The sequence below is a fragment of the Pangasianodon hypophthalmus genome, chromosome 24, assembly GCF_027358585.1.
Source record: "Pangasianodon hypophthalmus isolate fPanHyp1 chromosome 24, fPanHyp1.pri, whole genome shotgun sequence".
NCBI lineage: Eukaryota > Metazoa > Chordata > Actinopteri > Siluriformes > Pangasiidae > Pangasianodon > Pangasianodon hypophthalmus.
The window spans coordinates 959,112-984,203 of NC_069733.1; positions in this window are offsets into that span (position 1 = coordinate 959,112).

Sequence of the window (25,092 nt, forward strand, 5' to 3'; positions counted from 1 at the left end):
GTGAATGATTCGCATAATTTCCATTAAAAGGATAAAAATGAGCCTTAGGACCCGAGGACTGATGGCTCTTGTTCAGGTTCACGTGTTTGGCCTTTACACGGCTCACTGCCACTTGTTTTGCGAATAAACATTGCGGTGCGATGAGTTATGGAAGAAGTGGCCTTTGGAAACTTCATGTTTGAGAAGTGTGCTCTGGAGTGTGTTTACACACTAAGCCATCTGGAGTGTGTTTGTGTTTTTTCCTGACAGAGGAAACTACTCTTCATGATTTGAGAAAGTCCGGCTGGTGATTAGTACTGAACCCCGAGGAGTGGAGCACTCAGGCCTGAGATGTAAACACACGATCGGAAAGCTGACTCACGTGCTGGGTTTTATGAGAGGATGTTGCAATCACCTGTCTAACTGAAAAGACGAGATAACCGCTCTACGCCCACTTCAGCCGCTACATGATAACAAAAAAGCACAGGAGGAGGTGGGAGAGGAAACCTGTGGAGCTACACTAAACTCTCTTGACTCTTGACTAATGCTCGTGACTCCACGTCAATATTTAAAAACACTTTGTGGAAAAAGTTGCTTGTGTCACGACGTCAAGCCACGTCACGTTATTCTTTGTGGCTAGCGCTAAGTGACCCAGTGCTAATCCTAGCACACGGTTTGTGAACCGTGACTGTGTTTTTTCTTTTCCAAACTTGCTGAACAAGTCATCACTAAATATAGCAACAAGGGAATCCTCTGGAAACTAGTCTGCTGCAGTCTAGGGTCGGCTGATGTGTGAAAAAACACTTCGAGTCGTCTCAGAAGCCGACTGACTGGAAAAACGGAGTTCCACAAGTCATGTCATGCCATTCCTGAAATGTCTGGTGCTGTCGCTGGAGAGACCTCCATATCATACACCGTTATCGCTAAGCTAGGTTTTTACAGTGACTCTGATGTATAGAACAGGAAAATCCCTTCATGTAGCACTGTTCTACTAAACTACTGATTATTTTGCTAAAACAGCACATCCCCAAGTGCTTTATTCCTCTTATACCACAGTGGTACCAAAGATTTTATTTATTTATTTATTTATTAAAGGATGACATGTCATATGTTTTAAAGTTACACCTTCAACACCTTCTGACCAATCAGAATCCAGAATTCAGGAGCAGCATGATGGTCTAAGTGTCTGGGATAAAGTCTGGGTTTTTTATGAGGACATAAAGGTCAAGATCTGCACGAGACGTTTATCTTTCAGAAGTTTGTGGAGAGAAGGACGACTGAAATGACGGTGTGATTAGCGATAATGAGCGTGTTTGATGCGTGAGCATCTCTCATTTTCTAAAACAGACCCTGTTGCTCGGCAGGATGGCGCCGTGCTGAGTCAACACGGAGAAAATCACGCACAGCTCTGTGCAAAAACCGTTCCTGTACACTGCAGTGCTTATAATGCAGACGTAACCATGATATACACGCTGGCACCGGCTGCAGGTCGATTTCCAGTCACGCTCTTCTCCTGTCTTCTCCTGTCTTCTCGTGGCACTCAGACTGCGGTTACCCCGAACGCCTTCATTTCCAAAACCACAAGAATGCGAGCGCAGCCTGCACTATTACAGAGCTGAGAGGTTCTGATTGCTCTGTATGTGTGTGTGTGTGTGTGTGTGTGTGTGTGTGGGTGTGGGTGTGGGTGGGTGTGTAGGAGCGCTATGCCGTGCAGAGAAACAGAGATGCTGCAGGCATTGAGAGCTAAAATAGGAGTTAAAAATAACTTTAATGACCATTGGTGTGGTCCACAGCCTCAGGTGTGAAGGCCACGCCCACCTCAGGTGTATTTAAGGACGGAGAGGTGCTGGAGAGGACAAGAGAGGCAGAGAGAAGGAGAGAAAAAGAGAGTGAGAGACACACACACTCACTCACACACACACACACACACACAAGGAGGATTTACAGTTTGATGTCCAATCATCAGGAGGGACAGAAGAGCAGTCTTGGAAGGAGCAGAGGAAAATGACAGCAGAGATGAGCTCAGCTCCGGTTTTGTGCAGACGGCGTGTCCGGCGTGTCCTCTACCCCGCCGGAGTGAGACGTGTCCTACCGAAGGAGGACAGAGACCCGACACGCTGCTGGCTCCTTCTCTTATCCGCCGTCCTCTTCCTCCAGATCTACACGGAGGACGGACGATGGGACGCGCCGAGCGCCGAGGGAGCCGCAGGACAGGGGGACGGCGTCACCGAGAGACACTGGGACGCTCCCGAGGGGGACATGTCTCAGCCGTGTGGACTGAACACGCACACGCATGTGCACACGCAGCAGCCCAAGTGCAGTCTGTGAGGACGAAAGGGAAGTTTCGGAAAAAAAAAATGTCACGTGTGTGTGAATAGACTGCACAGACTCACACACACACACACATGCTGTTTGACTGGAAACATCCTCATCCGGCTGAGTTGGGCTTCCCGAATGCAGGATTTCCCCCACACAGACACACACACACACACACACAGACACACACACACAGTGGAGAAAGTCTCTGGGCTGTAACCTGATACACACACACACGCACGCGCGTCACACACCAACAGGAGAAAGTGCATCGATGATTCACAAACACAAACGCCTCAGATCTCCCCTCAGACTCTGCTGTCTCAGTGTGTGTGTTTGTGTGTGTGTCTGAGAATGCAGTGTGCGTATTAACACGTCTGCCTGTGTGTGTGCGTGTGTGTGTGCGCGTGTGTGTGTGTGTGTCCCCGTTTGTCCTGTGGTTGTTGAGAGTTTTGAGTTTTTGTAAAAAGGGAAAAATGGGATTGATGACTTCAGATCCGTGCGCTGGAGAAAAAGTGACTGGAAAGGTTTTGTGAATCACAGCATACTGTAAATGTAACTGTAAATGCACACACACACACACACACACACACACACCTCTACTGTAACAAAAAGCTCATTGATTTGTATCTAAGTGTATATAAATAGTGTTTATTGTGTTAATAATTGTGAAATAAGTGTGACGTATGTCACTCCATGTGTTATTATCATTGTTACACTTTTATGATTTAATACTTTTTGTGTTTTTTTATTCCTCTGATTAAAGATTTTTATATATCTGATAATATTTGGCTGATCTTTATATTTCTGGACCACACTCTCAGATTAGCAGCTCTTCTGAAAGGCTAATATAAAAAAAAAAAAGAATAAATGAGAGTAGTGTGAAGAAGAATATGAAAAATGAAGACATTTCCATCTGTAAAAGTGCCTTTAGGACAAACAGTAGAAGGTGTTTATTATAAGCTACAGGACATTCAGTGTGTTAATAGTGTAGAGTGAATAATAGTGTAAAGAAATAAAACACTGAACGAGTGGAAGAACTGAAGCGGAAGAACGTTTGCGCCTCCATTTCTGAACAACTGGAGATTTTTCTCTTCATTTTTCTGTCTTTTAGGGAGAAGGAATTGAGGCAGCTGTTGTTCGTCACGTATACATGACAGCGCAGTGAAATTCCTTCCCCAGCTCGTGAGGAAGTTGGGGTCAGAGCGCGGGGTCAGAGGGCGGGGTCAGAGCGCGACCTTCTGAGCAGCACCACACGACTTCCCAAAGGTCTGTGTTTCTCAGAAAAGATAATAAAGCCATGTGATTGGCTGTAAAGTCATTAATGTTGCTAAGTAAGGGAAGAATTGAATGTATTACGTAGCGCTATAATTATGTGTATTCAGCTTTTTTATGGTCAAAGCAGGTGATTTAATAATGACGATAATTACCAGGAGTCGAATGTCGAATATTTTGAGTGAATTTCTTAGAAAACCGGTGAAACAGCCCCGTTTTATAGAGACGTTCATCAAAAGTGTCTGAATTAAAGAAAGATGTTTAATATGAACATCATCATAGGATACATTTGGAAAATCTGGGAAATGTGATCAGTGGAGCAAAGACGACACCGAAAACGTGGGAAGTCGTGGAATTTCATTGTGAGGTTTCTGTATAAACCCTGTAGACAGCTAACACACTCTCACACACTCACACACACTCTCTCACTCACACACACACTCACACTGCTGTACTATAAATACTCAGCCCCTCTGTAGCACCTTTCGTGTGACTTCACCACCAGAGCAGACCAGACTTCACCCCTGACTCATCAGACGCTAATTTTTAAAACACGGGAGTGTGTGATAACGCAGAGCGTCACTGTGGAGGGCGTAGAAAAAAACCACTCTTACAATGTGAACTTCTAAAATTAACAGCTGAAAGTTTTATTTTATGGAGTGAAGTCTGAATGAATGCGGCTTGAAACTTAAAAAATAATGCGATCTCTATCAGCAGAGTTTTCTCAGTGCCCTGGATGATTTCCCTGAATTTCTACACCTCGAACTTTTACAATCTGAATTTTTATAACTTGATTTTTTACAATTTGAATTTTTACAGCTTGATTTTTTACAATCTGAATTTTTACACCTCAAACTTTTACAATCTGAATTTTTACAACAATTTTTACAACAATTTTTTTTACAACTTCCATTTTCAAAACCTAGAATTTTTATTAACTGCATTTCCATAAAATTGAATTTTTTTTTATAACTGAATTTTTACAGCTTAAATGTTCTCAGAATGAATTTTATCTGCATTAGTACTATTTTTATCACCTTCTACATTAAATGTCTACAACCTGAATTTTCTTAACCTTAATTTCCACAAAAAGTTTTACTGCTACCATTTCATCACGTTTTATACGTTTACAATCGGAATTTCACTTAAATTGTCCATTACAGCCTGAACATTTAGCACCTACATTTCCACAACGCTGAATTTATACTTGTTGAATTTTTCCAAACTACATTTTTGGGACTTGTATTTCATAAAGGTGGATTCAGACCGCATGTATATAACAGTGTCTAAGATTTACAGTTATTTTCTTTTCCTGCTTTTTCTTCTTTAGAGGAATGTGAATGCTAAAGGTCGTAGCCTGAAGCCAGTCAGTGAGTGATGGATATAAGACGTGCGGCGGTGGTATTCAGTTAATCACTCGCTTAACCAGTGTAGAGGTTTGATAAAGGAGAAGATGAGTATGTTGAAATTGCCTGCAGTCTGTGTGAGGTAATGAGGCGTGAGGTAAACATACTTACATTTAAAGATGACATGCTGTTTCATGTTGGTAGAAAAGCTATATCATAATAAAAAAACAGATGCCCACACACACACACACCACTGTGGGGGTACACCTGTCTCTGCTCTTATGTCTCACACACACACACACACACACACACACCACTGTGGGGGAACACCTGTCTCTGCTCTTATGTCACACACACACACACACACACACACAATAATGTAACACCTGTGCTTCACATTTAAGCTTCCGAAAAAGCTCACCATTTCATGTGTGTGTGCGTGCGTGTGTGTGTGTGTGTGTGTGAGACATAAGAGCAGAGACAGGTATTCCCCCACTGTGATGTGTGTGTGCGTGTGTGTGTGTGTGTGTGTGTGTGTGTGTGTGTGAGAGAGAGAGAGAGAGAGAGAGAACAGAAAGAACAACACGTGCATGCCTCTATCTCATCTTTCTGTATTATGTGTAATAGTATGAATGAGGCGTTGCGTCAGTGGTTCCTCTTTTATTATTATCATCTTTATACTCGTCTGTCACTGTAGTACGTGTTTGTTTTTCATCCTGCATAGCAACTTTTTTTCTAACACACACACACACACACACACACACACACGCACACACATATGCCCCCATCCCATGAATATCACTGTGAAACCATTGCTCTTGCGTAATTTGCTACACAGGTTTTTGTGTGGGGATGTGTGTGTGTGTGTGTGTGTGTGTGTGTGTGTGGGTGTGTGGGTGTGTAAGAGGGAACGCACCCATTATGCAACGCTCTAGGACTGAAATCACCAGTGAAACTCAATCCCTGAGAACTCATGACTGCAGCATCTCTCACAAATCCCAGCATTTTGAGATTTTCTGCAAACACTCACTTTACCTGTTTTTAAGTTTCTGTGTTTTAACGTGAGTTTCTATTCCCTGAACCTCGGTAACACTGAAGGGCTACGGTTAAGATCGTACTGTAGCGAGTCATGTTCTAGTTCACTCTGAGTCTCGAATGAAGAATTTACAGCTTAAACTAACAGGGTTACTGCTTCGATCATAAGCCACGCAAAAGAGTATCGCTGCCTTTTCTACTCCTCACCTCGCTCTTCCCTCACGCCAAGAAGACGAAAAACTCCCTTCCTTCCACATCACCCCGGGGTTATGACCCAGAAACATTACTCTCTAAACCACACATCATCAACATTATTAACGTACACAGACGGGGTTAACTAGCCTTCGCTCAGGTTTTCTCATATTCCTTGGTTTCTTGGTGAAAGAGGCACAAACTGACCTGCAGGAACTACCATCAGACTGTGACTTCATTTTCTTCTTTCTTGTACTTTTTACCTTTCATGCTTAATTTAATATTTTTATTTAAGGAGATATGTTCTTTCAAATTACACATAATTTACACGTAATTTACCCATTAAAAACAAACTCAGACTATTTTAAAGTAATAATTCAGTAAAAAGTCTTTCCCCAGATGTGCTTGATGAGAAGATCTGTGTGACGTCTCGCATTAACCTCGTAGCACGATTTTGTAGCCCATTAAACACAACTTCAAATGATCACCAGCTACTCAATCTCATTTTTAATATATACGTATATGTATATTTTTAAATCACTTCCGATTACAATTCCACATTTAACTCGTTAAACTTCAGGAGACAGGGTCTAGTGTGGTCTAGTTTGGTTGAATTTGTGATATTTCGCTCCACGTTACGCTCGTCACTGCCATAACTGACTCGGTTTTCTGTCAGAGCTGTAGTTTAGACAGTGTTACCGCTTTCTGTGAACAGGTTTGGTACTTCAGGTACCAGTACAGAACGAGTTTCATCAATAACTACAGAGACCTAGCTTTCACCACAATTCCTTTTTTTCTTAATTTCTTTATTCATTCATTTATCACAGATCTGAATGAATCTGAATCTATAATTAGCGACAGGAGCATGGCTGCTTCTGTACACACGCGTGTGTTTGGCAGAATAAAAGCCTGCGGTGAGCGAACGCCTCACACGGCAGAGTAAATAATACTGGGGCTTTGTAATTTCAAAGCCTCTTAAGAACATAGTCTTCTCGAAATAAACGCATTAGTGCTTAGCCATCATGACGTTGGAGCTGTCATTCATGTGTGTGAGGCCACGCCCCTTTCTGACGAGTTTATCATTTCGTAAAGGTCAGGCTTTGAAGCGCCCACACAAACATCTCAGTAAGCTAATCCACCCTACGCTAATCCGACTTTTTTTACACTCAGTTGCTACTTTTAGCTTTTTGGTCTGTTGTGTTTTGTACAAGCTCTTCTTTAATTGTACACGTGTTCCTAAAAACGTCAGGTGTGCAGGAAGCCGTGACCAGGAATTGAAAACATGCATCATCTGGAATCAAACGTGTGGAGGCCTTTAAACGAAACCACAGAGCCAGGCTGCTCACCCTGACATGACAGAAATAAAAAAAAACATAGTATATGGTTCTTAATTTGCTTTACTGACTAATTAGCAAGCGATCTGTTTTAGGGTCAGGTATATAGAAAGCTGATTAATCTAATTATCCTAGTTATGTTAATTGTTCTGCTAGTTAGCATGCTAGTTTTTAAAGCTAGCTGCTATGACTCTAACCTACATACTTGAAAGAAATAAAAGAAAAATCATCAAGGAAATTGCTTTAAGTAGGTTGGACATATTGCTAAGGTTAGCAAGTGCTAATGGATTTAAAATTCCATTTCCTGTTACATCATCCCACTCACTCTCTCTGTCCTTCTGTCTCTGTCCTTCTGTCTCTATCCTTCTGTCTCTGTCCTTCTGTCTCTATCCTTCTGTCTCTATCCCTCTGTTACTGTCTCTGTCCTTCTGTCTCTGTCCTTCTGTCTCTGTCCTTCTGTCTCTATCCCTCTGTTACTGTCTCTGTCCTTCTGTCTCTGTCCTTCTGTCTCTATCCTTCTGTCTCTATCCCTCTGTTACTGTCTCTGTCCTTCTGTCTCTATCCCTCTGTCTCTGTCCTTCTGTCTCTATCCCTCTGTTACTGTCTCTGTCCTTCTGTCTCTATCCCTCTGTCTCTGTCCTTCTGTCTCTATCCCTCTGTTACTGTCTCTGTCCTTCTGTCTCTATCCCTCTGTCTCTGTCCTTCTCTCTCTGTCCTTCTGTCTCTATCCCTCTGTTACTGTCTCTGTCCTTCTGTCTCTGTCCTTCTGTCTCTATCCTTCTGTCTCTATCCCTCTGTTACTGTCTCTGTCCTTCTGTCTCTATCCTTCTGTCTCTGTCCTTCTGTCTCTATCCTTCTGTCTCTATCCCTCTGTTACTGTCTCTGTCCTTCTGTCTCTGTCCTTCTGTCTCTGTCCTTCTGTCTCTATCCTTCTGTCTCTATCCCTCTTTTACTGTCTCTATCCTTCTGTCTCTATCCTTCTGTCTCTATCCCTCTGTTACTGTCTCTATCCTTCTGTCTCTATCCCTCTGTTACTGTCTCTATCCTTCTCTCTGTATCTCTAACTGTTATCCTTTCTCTCTCTATTTTCTTTCTCTCTCTCTCTCTCTCTCTCTCTCTCTCTCTCCATTAGTCTTAAAGCTTCTCTCTCTCTGTGTATATATTCCAGGTTTAGTTGTGTTAGTAAACTCGCCCCTCTGTAGGATTAGGAGTCTGTAGATCAGGCTGGAATTAGCTGGACAGATCTCCTGTGATGTCCAACATGCCAGTGTTCTGTAACGCTGAGTGACTCTGCCTCTGCAGTAACGATGCTGGAAGTGTTCATGATCAGCAGCACGTAGGCACTCAGATCACCTCAGGCCATGGCAGACATGAAATGACTTCAGTGGAATTGCCTCTGAGCAGCGACCTACATCCCGCTAGCAATGCTCGATACTCAGCGCTCGTCCTGTCAGACTGCTTTTCGCTAATGCAGCAGCTGAGTCAGGGGATGAATCTGAAGATCAGCCCAGTCGTGTTCACCTCCACCCTTAGGTATGACTGGATCGTGCCACATATACAGTCTTCCACATGCTTCGTCCTTTTTAAGACATCCAGATCACACAGCATTTCAGCGCTTACTTCATCTGCAATAAAATAATATCACATTACACCTCTGAGCTGATGAATTCTGGTCAGAAGGTGTTGATTAATTTTCCAGAACAGCAGCTCTGACAGTAGTGCACAGATATTTATTTAACCTTTATGGAAGGAGTCTCCAGTGTCAGTGCTTTGCAACAGTCAGAAGTAAACTGTAATCGTTTGCAAATTGCTGTGGTACTGTACGCGTGTATACTCTGCTTCATCACACCACTGTTGTGGATTATTTTCCTCTAACAGCACCACACACAGAGGAGTTTATTCCTGACATGTAAACTGTAAGATATAAATAGGAGCTGTTTGAATGAACGTAACGAGTCTCATGTGTTCCTCTGCTCATATGAGAGAGTGAAAGCACCAGGCTGTGATCTCCACACCTCAGACCGAGTCACAGACTTCACAACCTCGACTCCTGAGCCGTGTCTGGGTCGAGTGTAGGTGTGTTTGGTCTGTGCGCTGACAGGATACTTAACTGCATTATCCACCAATTTCTGGAAGCCGTAAATCTGCTTCAGTAAAACTTTACGCCTGAGAGCATAAACACAATGAGGAGCTGAGAGAGAGAGAGAGAGAGAGAGAGCGAGAGCGAGAGAGGGAGAGAGTGTGAGAGAGAGAGAGAGCGAGAGAGAGAGAGAGAGAGCGAGAGAGAGAGAGAGAGAGAGAGAGAGAGAGAGAGAGAGAGGTCCATGAGTGAGCCTCAGGAACGCTTTCGTCATGGAAGAAGCGGAGGAATGCACTCCAACTGCAATCCATTCATTTTTTTCAAGAACAAATCAAAACAGTTCAAAAATGAATTTGTCCACGAATGTACTCGAGACATGTTTGGTATGTGTGAAACTATGATGCTCATCAAGCTGCACGTGGATTCCACCAAACTATCACTTTAATATCCTCCTGTTCTCCTCATACATGAAATAAACTATTAAATAACGGCTACGCAGTGCTCTATATGTCCAGTAGGGATGAGATCAGAACTGGATTTCCTAGATACAGATTCCTTATATAGTATGTGCACTACACAGGTTGTGAAATTACAGCTTCTGCACACTATTTTAGCGCTGTGTGCCCAATAGGAAGCCAGCTCTGTGTGATCTATACATGTTCACTGCATAGGGTATGAAATAATAGTGGAATTTAGCTAGCTATTTCCTGTGCAAGTGCACTACCTAGAGTATAAAATGATGCCCTGACAATTTTAGAAGTTTAAACATCACAAATATCAACATAAAGACACCAGGAAACATGATATCTGTAAAAGATTGGTTGATAAGCACTTATATTTCACCGTGTTGCGCTCTGTGTTGAGCCGCTGCTTCTCCATGCTTGGTTTGGTTAAACCTTATTACATTATTACATGCTCCAGGTGAAGTAATCGTATGATCTGTACTGCACATATCTCACAGCACACGCCCAGTAATGTGTCAGCCGCCTAGCCACACCACTGTGAACACACACTCTGTGTGTGTAATACAAGGGTGAAACATAACTTATGCATTTGAATCATTTCTTAAATAAATATGACAGGCCCTTGGCTGCGATTCTGAATATCAGGTTTCGGTGGCATTCCACCCATCGTCATCTATCAGGAAACTGATGAGGAATGGTGGAGAAAAATGTAGAGAATTTCAGACACACTGACAGAAATTACTGGATGTGACGAGGTGACTCTGAGACTTCAGTATGAGTATTACGCTCAATTCAACTTTCTGAAGTCCAAACTCAGAATTATGTAACTGTCCAGCACTTTCGAGCTGCAAAGTGGGAAAAATAGCGTGTTTTGTGTACGTGATAAATGTTTATGTGAGAACAGATGATATAAATGTGATTGCATATTTGCGTGATTAGCAGTTTGTAAAATGTAAACTGCTCGTAACATTGCTAGCCAAATCAGCATGCTAGTTGCAGTGACGTTAGCTGATGTACCTCATGTTAGCCACATGGCATTTTTAATGTATGCTTTTCAGTAATGAGTGAGGAGAAGAAAGAAAGAAAGAGAGAGAGAGAGAGATTACTGTAAATCAAAACATTTAACTCAGTAAACTCCAGTGAAACGGGAGCTGGAGCTGTTTATGGATCAAACGGAAGCGTAACCCAAAGATTAGAAATTAGCGACTGGTGTAGTAGTCACTCAGCACTGTCGGGTGGTCTAGCTTTACTGTGCTGCACTGTGAATATTTTTGCAACGCTTGGAAAAGATAAACTACAGAAAACAAGTGGACAAGCTATTCTTTCTGGTAAGAAACGTATCATGGAACTACGACTGAAGACTATCACTGGTCACGGTTTTTATTTTCTTCGGAATATCTGGCTAATGTTTGCAGTTCACTGAAGAAATAGTTTTCCTCTGAAATCACGTCACAGCATGACTGTACATGATGGCCTGATTTTTGTGGCTCAGTGTGACCCCTCACACTGACACGCTGCACTGTGTTACACAGGAAATGTTGTCTTGTTTAGAAGCAGGCGGCTGTATTTGCATTTGTCTGGGTATTATACTGTGAGTTTAACGCAGCGTTCCAGCTCGGCTGTATTTAGAAACACCTGCAGCTCCAGGAGCAGTAACAGACTTTCTCACCACTCATTGTTCAGTCTGAGATCCTTATAAGGCTTCAGTCGGGCGTCTCGTTTTTAAAATCCCTCTGTGCTAGTCTTAAAGATTCCTTCATTTGAAGTTCATTTCTTTAGTTTTCGTCCAAACTGCATGTCAGGCATGTTAGCCTTGAAGCTCCAGCGCAAAACTGTAAAAACGATTTCTTTTAAAATTACATTCAAGAAATAAATGCAGCAGATATTTACACATATGTGCTCATAAAACTAAGTCTGATAACGAGAATAATTAGAGATGGCACAATACTATTGTATCTTTTCCAATTACGATACTGAAACCTTAAGCATCAGCTCATCCCGGGTATCGGATCTGTGCCATCTCTGATATATTATAACAGTATAATATTCTCTCTCTCTCTCTATGTATATATATATATATATACATAGAGAGAGAGAGAGAGAGAATATTATACTGTATTATGCTATCAGAGATGGCACCGATCCGATACCCGAACCACCAGGTGGTATAAAACAGACAGGCCCTAGCGTCATAATATAAAAATTCATTAGAGCGGTTGACAGATTACCCAGCAGGCTTTGCTGCAAAAAAACACCTATCAGTGAGACATACACCATAACACACTAAACACTAAGCATGGCACTACATGAGGTCATTTTTCCACTAGGTGTGACAGCATACAGTGATTCTGCTCCTTATACAGTATAAAGATGAGACGCACTGTCGTGTTTTTTAAATCCTTTTAAGGTCAACAGCTGCACAATGTAGTACAGTATAGTGTAGTGTAGTGTAGTACAGTGTAGTGTAGTATAGTGTAGTATAGTGTAGTGTAGTGTAGTACAGTGTAGTGTAGTGTAGTGTAGTGTAGTGTAGTGTAGTACAGTGTAGTGTAGTATAGTGTAGTGTAGTATAGTGTAGTGTAGTGTAGTATAGTGTAGTGTAGTATAGTGTACTGTAGTACAGTGTAGTGTAGTATAGTGTAGTGTAGTAGAATGTAGTGTAGTATAGTGTAGTGTAGTGTAGTGTAGTATAGTGTAGTGTAGTACAGTGTAATGTAGTATAGTGTAGTGTAGTAGAATGTAGTGTAGTATAGTGTAGTAGAATGTAGTGTAGTGTAGTACAGTGTAGTGTAGTGTAGTGTAGTACAGTGTAGTGTAGTGTAGTGTAGTACAGTGTAGTGTAGTATAGTGTAGTGTAGTGTAGTGTAGTACAGTGTAATGTAGTATAGTGTAGTGTAGTAGAATGTAGTGTAGTATAGTGTAGTAGAATGTAGTGTAGTGTAGTACAGTGTAGTGTAGTGTAGTATAGTGTAGTGTAGTGTAGTACAGTGTAGTGTAGTGTAGTGTAGTACAGTGTAGTGTAGTGTAGTGTAGTACAGTGTAGTGTAGTATAGTGTAGTGTAGTACAGTGTAGTGTAGTGTAGTGTAGTGTAGTGTAGTACAGTGTAGTGTAGTATAGTGTAGTGTAGTACAGTGTAGTGTAGTGTAGTGTAGTATAGTGTAGTGTAGTAGAATGTAGTGTAGTGTAGTGTAGTGTAGTACAGTGTAGTGTAGTATAGTGTAGTGTAGTAGAATGTAGTGTAGTGTAGTGTAGTATAGTGTAGTGTAGTAGAATGTAGTATAGTGTAGTGTAGTAGAATGTAGTGTAGTGTAGTGTAGTAGAATGTAGTGTAGTGTAGTGTAGTATAGTGTAGTGTAGTAGAATGTAGTGTAGTGTAGTGTAGTATAGTGTAGTGTAGTATAGTGTAGTGTAGTAGAATGTAGTGTAGTAGAATATAACATCAGAAGAATTCGTCCATTTCTCTCCTCACAGGCCACACAGGTGCTTGTTCAGTCCCTTGTCATTTCGAGACTGGACTACTGCGACTCGCTCCTCGCAGGTCTGCCTCTGAGCGCCATTCGTCCTCTGCATCTGATCCAACTGCACGATTGGTTTTCAACCTTCCTAAATTTTCCCACACCACCCCATTGCTGCGCTCCCTCCACTGGCTTCCTGTAGCTGCTTCATCAGATTTAAAACACTGACGCTCAAATACAAAGCCAAAAACAGACCAGTGCCCACTTATCTCAAAGCACTTATCACACCCCGCACTGCAGCACGCTCCCTCTGTTCCTCTAGCACTGCTCGACTGATCCCACCCTCTCTCAGGGTACGAGGAAGACCTGCATCGAGACTCTTCTCTGTTCTGGCCCCGAGGTGGTGGAATGAACTTCCCCTAGATGTCCGAACAGCTGAGTCACTGGCAGTCTTCAAACGACGTCTAAAGACCTACATCTGCCTAAATACTTAAATTAGCAACAAAAAAACAACATTGTATTGTCTGAGTGCTTGTTACTATATTACGCCCCAGCAGAGTTTCGGACTGATGGTATTCTTAGTCTGTGACCTAGAGAAGCAGTATCAGGATGTATTTATTGATAGACTTCAAAGCGCTTCTGTAAGTCACTCTGGATAAGAGCATCTGCCAAATGCCGTAAATGTAAATGTAAATGTAGTGTAGTTTAATGTAGTGTGGTGTAATGTAGTGTAGTGTAGTGTAGTGTGGTGTAGTGTAGTGTAGTGTAGTGTAGTGTGGTGTTGTGTAGTGTAGTTTAATGTAGTGTGGTGTAGTGTGGTGTAGTGTAGTGTAGTGCAGTGTGGTGTAGTGCAGTGTGGTGTAATGTAGTGTGGTGTAGTATAGTGTGGTGTTGTGTAGTGTGGTGTTGTGTAGTGTGGTGTTGTGTAGTGCAGTGTGGTGTTGTGTAGTGTAGTTTAATGTAGTGTGGTGTAGTATAGTGTGGTGTTGTGTAGTGCAGTGTGGTGTTGTGTAGTGTGGTGTAGTGTACTGTAATGTTGTGTAGTGTAGTGAGTGTGCTACTGGCTGTGTGAGGATTTTATGGTTGTATAGTACACTCTCAGAAATAAAGGTAGTAAAGTGTACTTTTCCTTGTTGCTCAGGTTGTACCATCAACGGTGCATGTTGTGTACATTTAGAATCTTTACCTGTAAAAGTGAATAAAGTACATCTTTAATGGTGTTGGAATTTGAAGGTACATAATTGGACACACGGGGCCGAATGAACTGATCTGGTGATGATGAGCTGATGATTTATTATTTCTGGCCTCTGACTAATGAAATTTCACTTCCAAATAAACTTATAGCCGCGGACTTTTCGGCGTTAAGCAATCTGAACTCGTGGAAAAGGGGCGTGGCTTCAGGTCTAATAAATTCGTCTGCGCGCAGCTCGAGCCCGACACACCGAGCATCAGCGCTCAGAGACGCGGAGCGGACAGCGCGACACACACTGATCACGACACAATGTACACCAGCAGATCCACCACCATGAGCTTCACCTACCCGACTCACAGCGCGTACAGACCGATGGCGCGCAGCACCGAGCCCGAAGTGTTCACCTTCGACCGGCTCCCGGATCAGCACTTCAGCCCTCTGAGGCAGCAGCAGCAGCAGCAGCGGCGCAGAGTGACGCGGGTCATGTACCCGGCCAAAGTGCGCAAATACCTGCCGCCGGCCGAGAAGAGCCCCGCCAAGCGCTGGCTGCTGGCGCTGTGCCTGGTGCTGCTGGCGCAGATTTACACCGAGCGCGACGACGAGCACGACATCACGGAAGCGGCCGCGCTGTCAGACGCTCTCGCCGGTGAGCTGCCGGGCGATGGTGCGTCTGCGTCCTCGCCGCTCTTCCTGCACTTCCGCTCGGCCGAGGAGACCGCCAGGCGCATGACCAGCTGCTCCACAGACGCGGGGCCGTGGATGAACACGACCTGCGAGATGGAGGAGACAGAAGTGCAGGAACACCGTCAGCACCGCCAGCAGCAGAGGAACAACCCCTACGTGGTGGCGCTCCTGTATCCCGCTGTTTACCACACTCTGGGAGGCGAGCAGTGAACATCCATCCATCCATCCATCCACTGAGCACTGATGGAGGCTCTCACTGCCCTCAGGGACAAACAGAGACAGAGAGACCGAGCTGAAGACACAGAGACACCAGGCTTCCACGAGGAAGACAGACAGAAGGTGTTCACCTCAGCTGGACTGCTCTGTGCACATCTGCATTAACATCTGCCTTGTTCATGAAGTAATTCCTCACTAAAGAACTGAATTACTGAGTAAAACGAAGAGGTTAAATCAGCACTTTGCCTGTGCAGAGATGCAAGACAGGAACTGACACACACATTTTAATGGACTAAACTTGAACTTGAAGTTTACTTGAAGTGTTACTTTATATATTTATTTTAAAACTAGAATACTGTGTAGGAGAGCACTACAAAGCTGTGTGATGACGAGGATGATGATGATGATGATGATGATGATGATCACTGTCACTCCGAGCAACACTTGAACTATTTGAACCAGTTGTTTGAGTTTGATGAAGAAATGCTGTTACATGCTCATGTAGTTATTTATTTTGTGCTATTTATTTAATGAATATTTAATGTTTCTGTGTAAAATAAACGTGAAGTTTGCATATCTGTGTCCCTTTGCCTTTTTAGTCACTGACTAATACCAGAATGAGAAAACCAATGAAATTAAAGTGTCTACCTTTTTTTTTTTCATTTCTTATATCTATTTAAACCTATTTTGCCAAAATACACACACTTGCACCTGCATGTCATCTCTTCTCAGTAAAAACAGTACAGTACAGTAGCCTCTGCTCCCAAATGAGCTGCATAAACATTTATTTCTAACATATAAATATATAACATATATTTTATTCAAGTCATAAACAAGTAACACTCAAATTTCTCTGTTTCTCTAATAAGTGTGATACACCTCTTAAAAATCCTGTTTTTACCACAGAGATAATGTGTAGTGAGAGCTGTAACAAGGTGAAATTAAAGTGTGTGTGTGTGTGTGTGTGTGTTTGTATGTGTCAGACGCAGGAGGAGTCAGATTGAATATGTTAAAAATATGTGGCAGTTAGTGTAACTTTACTCTGGTTAATTGTGAATTTTTGCTAAGTTTGGAAGCGTTAAGCCAAACGAAAACAAGTGGACGTGTTATTCTTTCTGAAAAAAGGAAATGAATATTCTGAAGTTTCAGCCTAACCTTAACTAGGTTCACTCTGAAACCACTTCACACCAGGACTGTGTATAACTGTGCACTTCAGCAAAAGAAAATAATGAAACAGAAATGATGTGTGAAGCCAGAAGTCGGCTGTGCAGTGTAATATAGTGTAGTGTAATAAAGTGCAGTGTAATAAAGTGCAGTGTAATATAGTGTAGTGTAATAAAGTGCAGTGTAATAAAGTGCAGTGTAATAGAGTGTAGTGTAATATAGTGCAGTGTAATATAGTGCAGTGTAATAGAGTGTATTGTAATAGAGTGTAGTGTAATAGAGTGCAGTGTAATAGAGTGTAGTGTAATAGAGTGTAGTGTAATATAGTGCAGTGTAATAGAGTGCAGTGTAATATAGTGCAGTGTAATATAGTGCAGTATAATAGAGTGCAGTGTAATAGAGTGCAGTGTAATATAGTGCAGTGTAATATAGTGCAGTGTAATAGAGTGTATTGTAATAGAGTGTAGTGTAATATAGTGTAGTGTAATAAAGTGCAGTGTAATAAAGTGCAGTGTAATATAGTGTAGTGTAATAAAGTGCAGTGTAATAAAGTGCAGTGTAATAGAGTGTAGTGTAATATAGTGCAGTGTAATATAGTGCAGTGTAATAGAGTGCAGTGTAATAGAGTGCAGTGTAATATAGTGTAGTGTAATAAAGTGCAGTGTAATAAAGTGCAGTGTAATATAGTGTAGTGTAATAAAGTGCAGTGTAATAAAGTGCAGTGTAATAGAGTGTAGTGTAATATAGTGCAGTGTAATATAGTGCAGTGTAATAGAGTGTATTGTAATAGAGTGTAGTGTAATAGAGTGCAGTGTAATAGAGTGTAGTGTAATAGAGTGTAGTGTAATATAGTGCAGTGTAATAGAGTGCAGTGTAATATAGTGCAGTGTAATATAGTGCAGTATAATAGAGTGCAGTGTAATAGAGTGCAGTGTAATATAGTGCAGTGTAATATAGTGCAGTGTAATAGAGTGTATTGTAATAGAGTGTAGTGTAATAGAGTGCAGTGTAATAGAGTGCAGTGTAATAGAGTGCAGTGTAATAGAGTGTAGTGTAATATAGTGCAGTGTAATATAGTGCAGTATAATAGAGTGTAGTGTAATAGAGTGCAGTGTAATATAGTGCAGTGTAATAGAGTGCAGTGTAATAGAGTGCAGTTTAATAGAGTGCAGTGTAATAGAGTGCAGTGTAATATAGTGCAGTGTAATAGAGTGCAGTGTAATAGAGTGCAGTGTAATAGAGTGCAGTGTAATAGAGTGCAGTGTAATATAGTGCAGTGTAATAGAGTGTATTGTAATAGAGTGTAGTGTAATAGAGTGCAGTGTAATAGAGTGTAGTGTAATAGAGTGCAGTGTAATAGAGTGTATTGTAATAGAGTGCAGTGTAATAGAGTGCAGTTTAATAGAGTGTATTGTAATAGAGTGTAGTGTAATAGAGTGCAGTGTAATATAGTGCAGTGTAATATAGTGCAGTGTAATAGAGTGCAGTGTAATAGAGTGTAGTGTAATAGAGTGTATTGTAATAGAGTGCAGTGTAATAGAGTGCAGTGTAATAGAGTGTAGTGTAATAGAGTGCAGTGTAATAGAGTGTAGTGTAATATAGTGCAGTGTAATAGAGTGCAGTGTAATATAGTGCAGTGTAATAGAGTGCAGTGTAATAGCATGTAGTGTAATATAGTGCAGTGTAATAGAGTGCAGTGTAATAGAGTGTATTGTAATAGAGTGCAGTGTAATAGAGTGCAGTGTAATAAAGTGCAGTATAATACAGTGTAGTGTAATATAGTGCAGTGTAATAGAGTGCAGTGTAATAGAGTGCAGTGTAATAGAGTGTAGTGTAATAGAGTATAGTGTAATAGAGTGTATTGTAATAGAGTGCAGTGTAATAGAGTGCAGTGTAATAGAGTGCAGTGTAATATAGTGCAGTGTAATAGAGTGTAGTGTAATAGAGTGCAGTGTAATAGAGTGTAGTGTAATAGAGTATAGTGTAATAGAGTGTATTGTAATAGAGTGCAGTGTAATAGAGTGCAGTGTAATAGAGTGCAGTGTAATATAGTGCAGTGTAATAGAGTGTAGTGTAATATAGTGCAGTGTAATAGAGTGCAGTGTAATAGCATGTAGTGTAATATAGTGCAGTGTAATAGAGTGCAGTGTAATAGAGTGTATTGTAATAGAGTGCAGTGTAATAGAGTGCAGTGTAATAGAGTGCAGTATAATACAGTGTAGTGTAATATAGTGCAGTGTAATAGAGTGCAGTGTAATAGAGTGCAGTGTAATATAGTGCAGTGTAATAGAGTGCAGTGTAATATAGTGCAGTGTAATAGAGTGCAGTGTAATATAGTGCAGTGTAATAGAGTGCAGTGTAATATAGTGCAGTGTAATATAGTGCAGTGTAATAGAGTGTAGTGTAATATAGTGCAGTGTAATAGAGTGCAGTGTAATATAGTGCAGTGTAATAGAGTGTATTGTAATAGAGTGCAGTGTAATAGAGTGCAGTGTAATAGAGTGCAGTGTAATAGAGTGCAGTGTAATAGAGTGTAGTGTAATAGAGTGCAGTGTAATAGAGTGTATTGTAATAGAGTGCAGTGTAATATAGTGCAGTGTAATAGAGTGTAGTGTAATAGAGTGCAGTGTAATAGAGTGCAGTGTAATAGAGTGCAGTGTAATAGAGTGTATTGTAATATAGTGCAGTGTAATAGAGTGTATTGTAATAGAGTGCAGTGTAATATAGTGCAGTGTAATAGAGTGTAGTGTAATAGAGTGCAGTGTAATATAGTGCAGTGTAATAGAGTGCAGTGTAATATAGTGTAGTGTAATATAGTGCAGTGTAATAGAGTGCAGTGTAATAGAGTGCAGTGTAATAGAGTGCAGTGTAATATAGTGCAGTGTAATAGAGTCCAGTGTAATACAGTGTAGTGTAATATAGTGCAGTGTAATAGAGTGTAGTGTAATAGAGTGCAGTGTAATAGAGTGCAGTGTAATAGAGTGCAGTGTAATATAGTGTAGTGTAATATAGTGCAGTGTAATATAGTGCAGTGTAATAGAGTGCAGTGTAATAGAGTCCAGTGTAATAGAGTGCAGTGTAATATAGTGTAGTGTAATATAGTGCAGTGTAATATAGTGTAGTGTAATATAGTGCAGTGTAATAGAGTGTAGTGTAATAGAGTGTAGTGTAATATAGTGCAGTGTAATAGAGTGCAGTGTAATAGAGTGCAGTGTAATATAGTGTAGTGTAATATAGTGCAGTGTAATATAGTGTAGTGTAATATAGTGCAGTGTAATAGAGTGTAGTGTAATAGAGTGCAGTGTAATATAGTGCAGTGTAATAGAGTGCAGTGTAATAGCATGTAGTGTAATATAGTGCAGTGTAATAGAGTGCAGTGTAATAGAGTGTATTGTAATAGAGTGCAGTGTAATAGAGTGCAGTGTAATATAGTGCAGTGTAATAGAGTGCAGTGTAATAGCATGTAGTGTAATATAGTGCAGTGTAATAGAGTGCAGTGTAATAGAGTGTATTGTAATATAGTGCAGTGTAATAGAGTGCAGTGTAATAGCATGTAGTGTAATATAGTGCAGTGTAATATAGTGCAGTGTAATAGAGTGTATTGTAATAGAGTGCAGTGTAATAGAGTGCAGTGTAATATAGTGCAGTGTAATATAGTGCAGTGTAATAGAGTCCAGTGTAATACAGTGTAGTGTAATATAGTGCAGTGTAATAGAGTGTAGTGTAATAGAGTGCAGTGTAATATAGTGCAGTGTAATAGAGTGCAGTGTAATAGAGTGCAGTGTAATATAGTGTAGTGTAATATAGTGCAGTGTAATATAGTGCAGTGTAATAGAGTGCAGTGTAATAGAGTCCAGTGTAATACAGTGTAGTGTAATATAGTGCAGTGTAATAGAGTGTAGTGTAATAGAGTGCAGTGTAATATAGTGCAGTGTAATAGAGTGCAGTGTAATAGCATGTAGTGTAATATAGTGCAGTGTAATAGAGTGCAGTGTAATAGAGTGTATTGTAATAGAGTGCAGTGTAATAGAGTGCAGTGTAATAGAGTGCAGTATAATACAGTGTAGTGTAATATAGTGCAGTGTAATAGAGTGTATTGTAATAGAGTGTAGTGTAATAGAGTATAGTGTAATAGAGTGCAGTGTAATAGAGTGCAGTGTAATAGAGTGCAGTGTAATAGAGTGTATTGTAATAGAGTGCAGTGTAATACAGTGTAGTGTAATAGAGTGCAGTGTAATATAGTGCAGTGTAAAAGAGTGTAGTATAATAGAGTGTATTGTAATAGAGTGTAGTGTAATATAGTGCAGTGTAATACAGTGCAGTGTAATAGAGTGTACTGTAATAGAGTGCAGTGTAATAGAGTGCAGTGTAATATAGTGCAGTGTAAAAGAGTGTAGTGTAATAGAGTGTATTGTAATAGAGTGTAGTGTAATATAGTGCAGTGTAATACAGTGCAGTGTAATAGAGTGCAGTGTAATATAGTGCAGTGTAAAAGAGTGTAGTATAATAGAGTGTATTGTAATAGAGTGTAGTGTAATATAGTGCAGTGTAATACAGTGCAGTGTAATAGAGTGTATTGTAATAGAGTGCAGTGTAATAGAGTGCAGTGTAATACAGTGCAGTGTAATAGAGTGCAGTGTAACAGAGTGCAGTGTAATAGAGTGTATTGTAATAGAGTGCAGTGTAATACAGTGTAGTGTAATAGAGTGCAGTGTAATATAGTGCAGTGTAAAAGAGTGTAGTATAATAGAGTGTATTGTAATAGAGTGTAGTGTAATATAGTGCAGTGTAATACAGTGCAGTGTAATAGAGTGTATTGTAATAGAGTGCAGTGTAATAGAGTGCAGTGTAATATAGTGCAGTGTAAAAGAGTGTAGTGTAATAGAGTGTATTGTAATAGAGTGTAGTGTAATATAGTGCAGTGTAAAAGAGTGTAGTGTAATAGAGTGTATTGTAATAGAGTGTAGTGTAATATAGTGCAGTGTAATATAGTGCAGTGTAATACAGTGTAGTGTAATAGAGTGCAGTGTAATAGAGTGTAGTGTAATATAGTGCAGTGTAATATAGTGCAGTGTAATAGAGTGCAGTGTAAAAAAGTGTAGTGTAATATAGTGCAGTGTAATAGAGTGTAGTGTAATAGAGTGCAGTGTAATAGAGTGTAGTGTAATAGAGTGCAGTGTAATAGAGTGCAGTGTAATATAGTGCAGTGTAATATCGTGCAGTGTAATAGAGTGTAGTGTAATAGAGTGCAGTGTAATAGAGTGTAGTGTAATAGAGTGCAGTGTAATATAGTGCAGTGTAATAGAGTGTAGTGTAATATAGTGCAGTGTAATATAGTGCAGTGTAATATAGTGCAGTGTAATAGAGTGCAGTGTAATATAGTGCAGTGTAATAGAGTGCAGTGTAATAAAGTGCAGTGTAATATAGTGCAGTGTAATAGAGTGCAGTGTAATATAGTGCAGTGTAATAGAGTGCAGTGTAATAGAGTGCAGTATAATAGAGTGCAGTGTAATATAGTGCAGTGTAATAGAGTGCAGTGTAATAGAGTGCAGTATGATAGAGTGTAGTGTAATATAGTGCAGTGTAATAGAGTGTAGTGTAATAGAGTGCAGTGTCATATAGTGCAGTGTAATAGAGTGCAGTATAATAGAGTGTAGTGTAATATAGTGCAGTGTAATAGAGTGTAGTGTAATAGAGTGCAGTGTAATATAGTGCAGTGTAATAGAGTGCAGTGTAATACAGTGTAGTGTAATAGAGTGCAGTGTAATAGAGTGCAGTGTAATAGAGTGTAGTGTAATAGAGTGCAGTGTAATAGAGTGCAGTGTAATAGAGTGTAGTGTAATAGAGTGCAGTGTAATAGAGTGTAGTGTAATATAGTGCAGTGTAATAGAGTGCAGTGTAATAGAGTGCAGTATAATAGAGTGCAGTGTAATATAGTGCAGTGTAATAGAGTGCAGTGTAATAGAGTGCAGTGTAATAGAGTGCAGTGTAATATAGTGCAGTGTAATAGAGTGCAGTGTAAAAGAGTGCAGTATAATAGAGTGCAGTGTAATATAGTGCAGTGTAATAGAGTGCAGTGTAATATAGTGCAGTGTAATAGAGTGCAGTGTAATAGAGTGCAGTGTAATATAGTGTAGTGTAATAGAGTGCAGTGTAATAGAGTGCAGTGTAATATAGTGCAGTGTAAAAAAGTGTAGTGTAATAGAGTGCAGTGTAATATAGTGCAGTGTAATAGAGTGGAGTGTAATAGAGTGCAGTGTAATAGAGTGCAGTGTAATATAGTGCAGTGTAATATAGTGCAGTGTAATAGAGTGCAGTGTAAAAGAGTGCAGTGTAATAGAGTGCAGTGTAATATAGTGCAGTGTAATAGAGTGTAGTGTAATAGAGTGCAGTGTAATATAGTGCAGTGTAATAGAGTGCAGTGTAATATAGTGCAGTGTAATAGAGTGCAGTGTAATAGAGTGCAGTGTAATATAGTGCAGTGTAAAAAAGTGTAGTGTAATAGAGTGTAGTGTAATAGAGTGCAGTGTAATAGAGTGCAGTGTAATATAGTGCAGTGTAATATAGTGTAGTGTAATATAGTGCAGTGTAATAGAGTGCAGTGTAATATAGTGTAGTGTAATATAGTGCAGTGTAATAGAGTGCAGTGTAATATAGTGCAGTGTAATAAAGTGCAGTGTAATAGAGTATAGTGTAATAGAGTGCAGTGTAATAGAGTGCAGTGTAATAGAGTGCAGTGTAATATAGTGTAGTGTAATATAGTGCAGTGTAATATAGTGCAGTGTAATAGAGTGCAGTGTAATAGAGTCCAGTGTAATACAGTGTAGTGTAATATAGTGCAGTGTAATAGAGTGTAGTGTAATAGAGTGCAGTGTAATAGAGTGTAGTGTAATATAGTGCAGTGTAATAGAGTGTAGTGTAATAGAGTGCAGTGTAATATAGTGCAGTGTAATAGAGTGCAGTGTAATAGCATGTAGTGTAATATAGTGCAGTGTAATAGAGTGCAGTGTAATAGAGTGTATTGTAATAGAGTGCAGTGTAATAGAGTGCAGTGTAATAGAGTGCAGTATAATATAGTGCAGTGTAATAGAGTGCAGTGTAATAGCATGTAGTGTAATATAGTGCAGTGTAATAGAGTGCAGTGTAATAGAGTGCAGTGTAATAGAGTGTAGTGTAATATAGTGCAGTGTAATATAGTGCAGTGTAATATAGTGCAGTGTAATAGAGTGCAGTGTAATATAGTGCAGTGTAATAGAGTACAGTGTAATAGAGTGCAGTGTAATAGAGTGTATTGTAATAGAGTGCAGTATAATAGAGTGTAGTGTAATAGAGTGTAGTGTAATAGAGTACAGTGTAATAGAGTGCAGTGTAATATAGTGCAGTGTAATATAGTGCAGTGTAATAGAGTGTAGTGTAATAGAGTGCAGTGTAATAGAGTGCAGTGTAATAGAGTGTAGTGTAATAGCATGTAGTGTAACATAGTGCAGTGTAATAGAGTGCAGTGTAATAGAGTGTATTGTAATAGAGTGCAGTGTAATAGAGTGTAGTGTAATAGAGTGCAGTGTAATATAGTGCAGTGTAATAGAGTGCAGTGTAATATAGTGCAGTGTAATAGAGTGCAGTGTAATAGAGTGTAGTGTAATAGAGTGCAGTGTAATATAGTGCAGTGTAATAGAGTGCAGTGTAATAGCATGTAGTGTAATATAGTGCAGTGTAATAGAGTGCAGTGTAATAGAGTGCAGTGTAATAGAGTGCAGTGTAATAGAGTGTAGTGTAATATAGTGCAGTGTAATATAGTGCAGTGTAATAGAGTGCAGTGTAATATAGTGCAGTGTAATAGAGTACAGTGTAATAGAGTGCAGTGTAATAGAGTGTATTGTAATAGAGTGCAGTATAATAGAGTGTAGTGTAATAGAGTGTAGTGTAATAGAGTACAGTGTAATAGAGTGCAGTGTAATATAGTGCAGTGTAATATAGTGCAGTGTAATAGAGTGCAGTGTAATATAGTGCAGTGTAATAGAGTACAGTGTAATATAGTGCAGTGTAATATAGTGCAGTGTAATAGAGTGGAGTGTAATAGAGTGTAGTGTAATATAGTGCAGTGTAATAGAGTGCAGTGTAATATAGTGCAGTGTAATATAGTGTAGTGTAATAGAGTGCAGTGTAATATAGTGCAGTGTAATAGAGTGCAGTGTAATATAGTGCAGTGTAATATAGTGCAGTGTAATATAGTGCAGTGTAATAGAGTGCAGTGTAATATAGTGTAGTGTAATAGAGTACAGTGTAATATAGTGCAGTGTAATATAGTGTAGTGTAATAGAGTGCAGTGTAATATAGTGCAGTGTAATAGAGTGCAGTG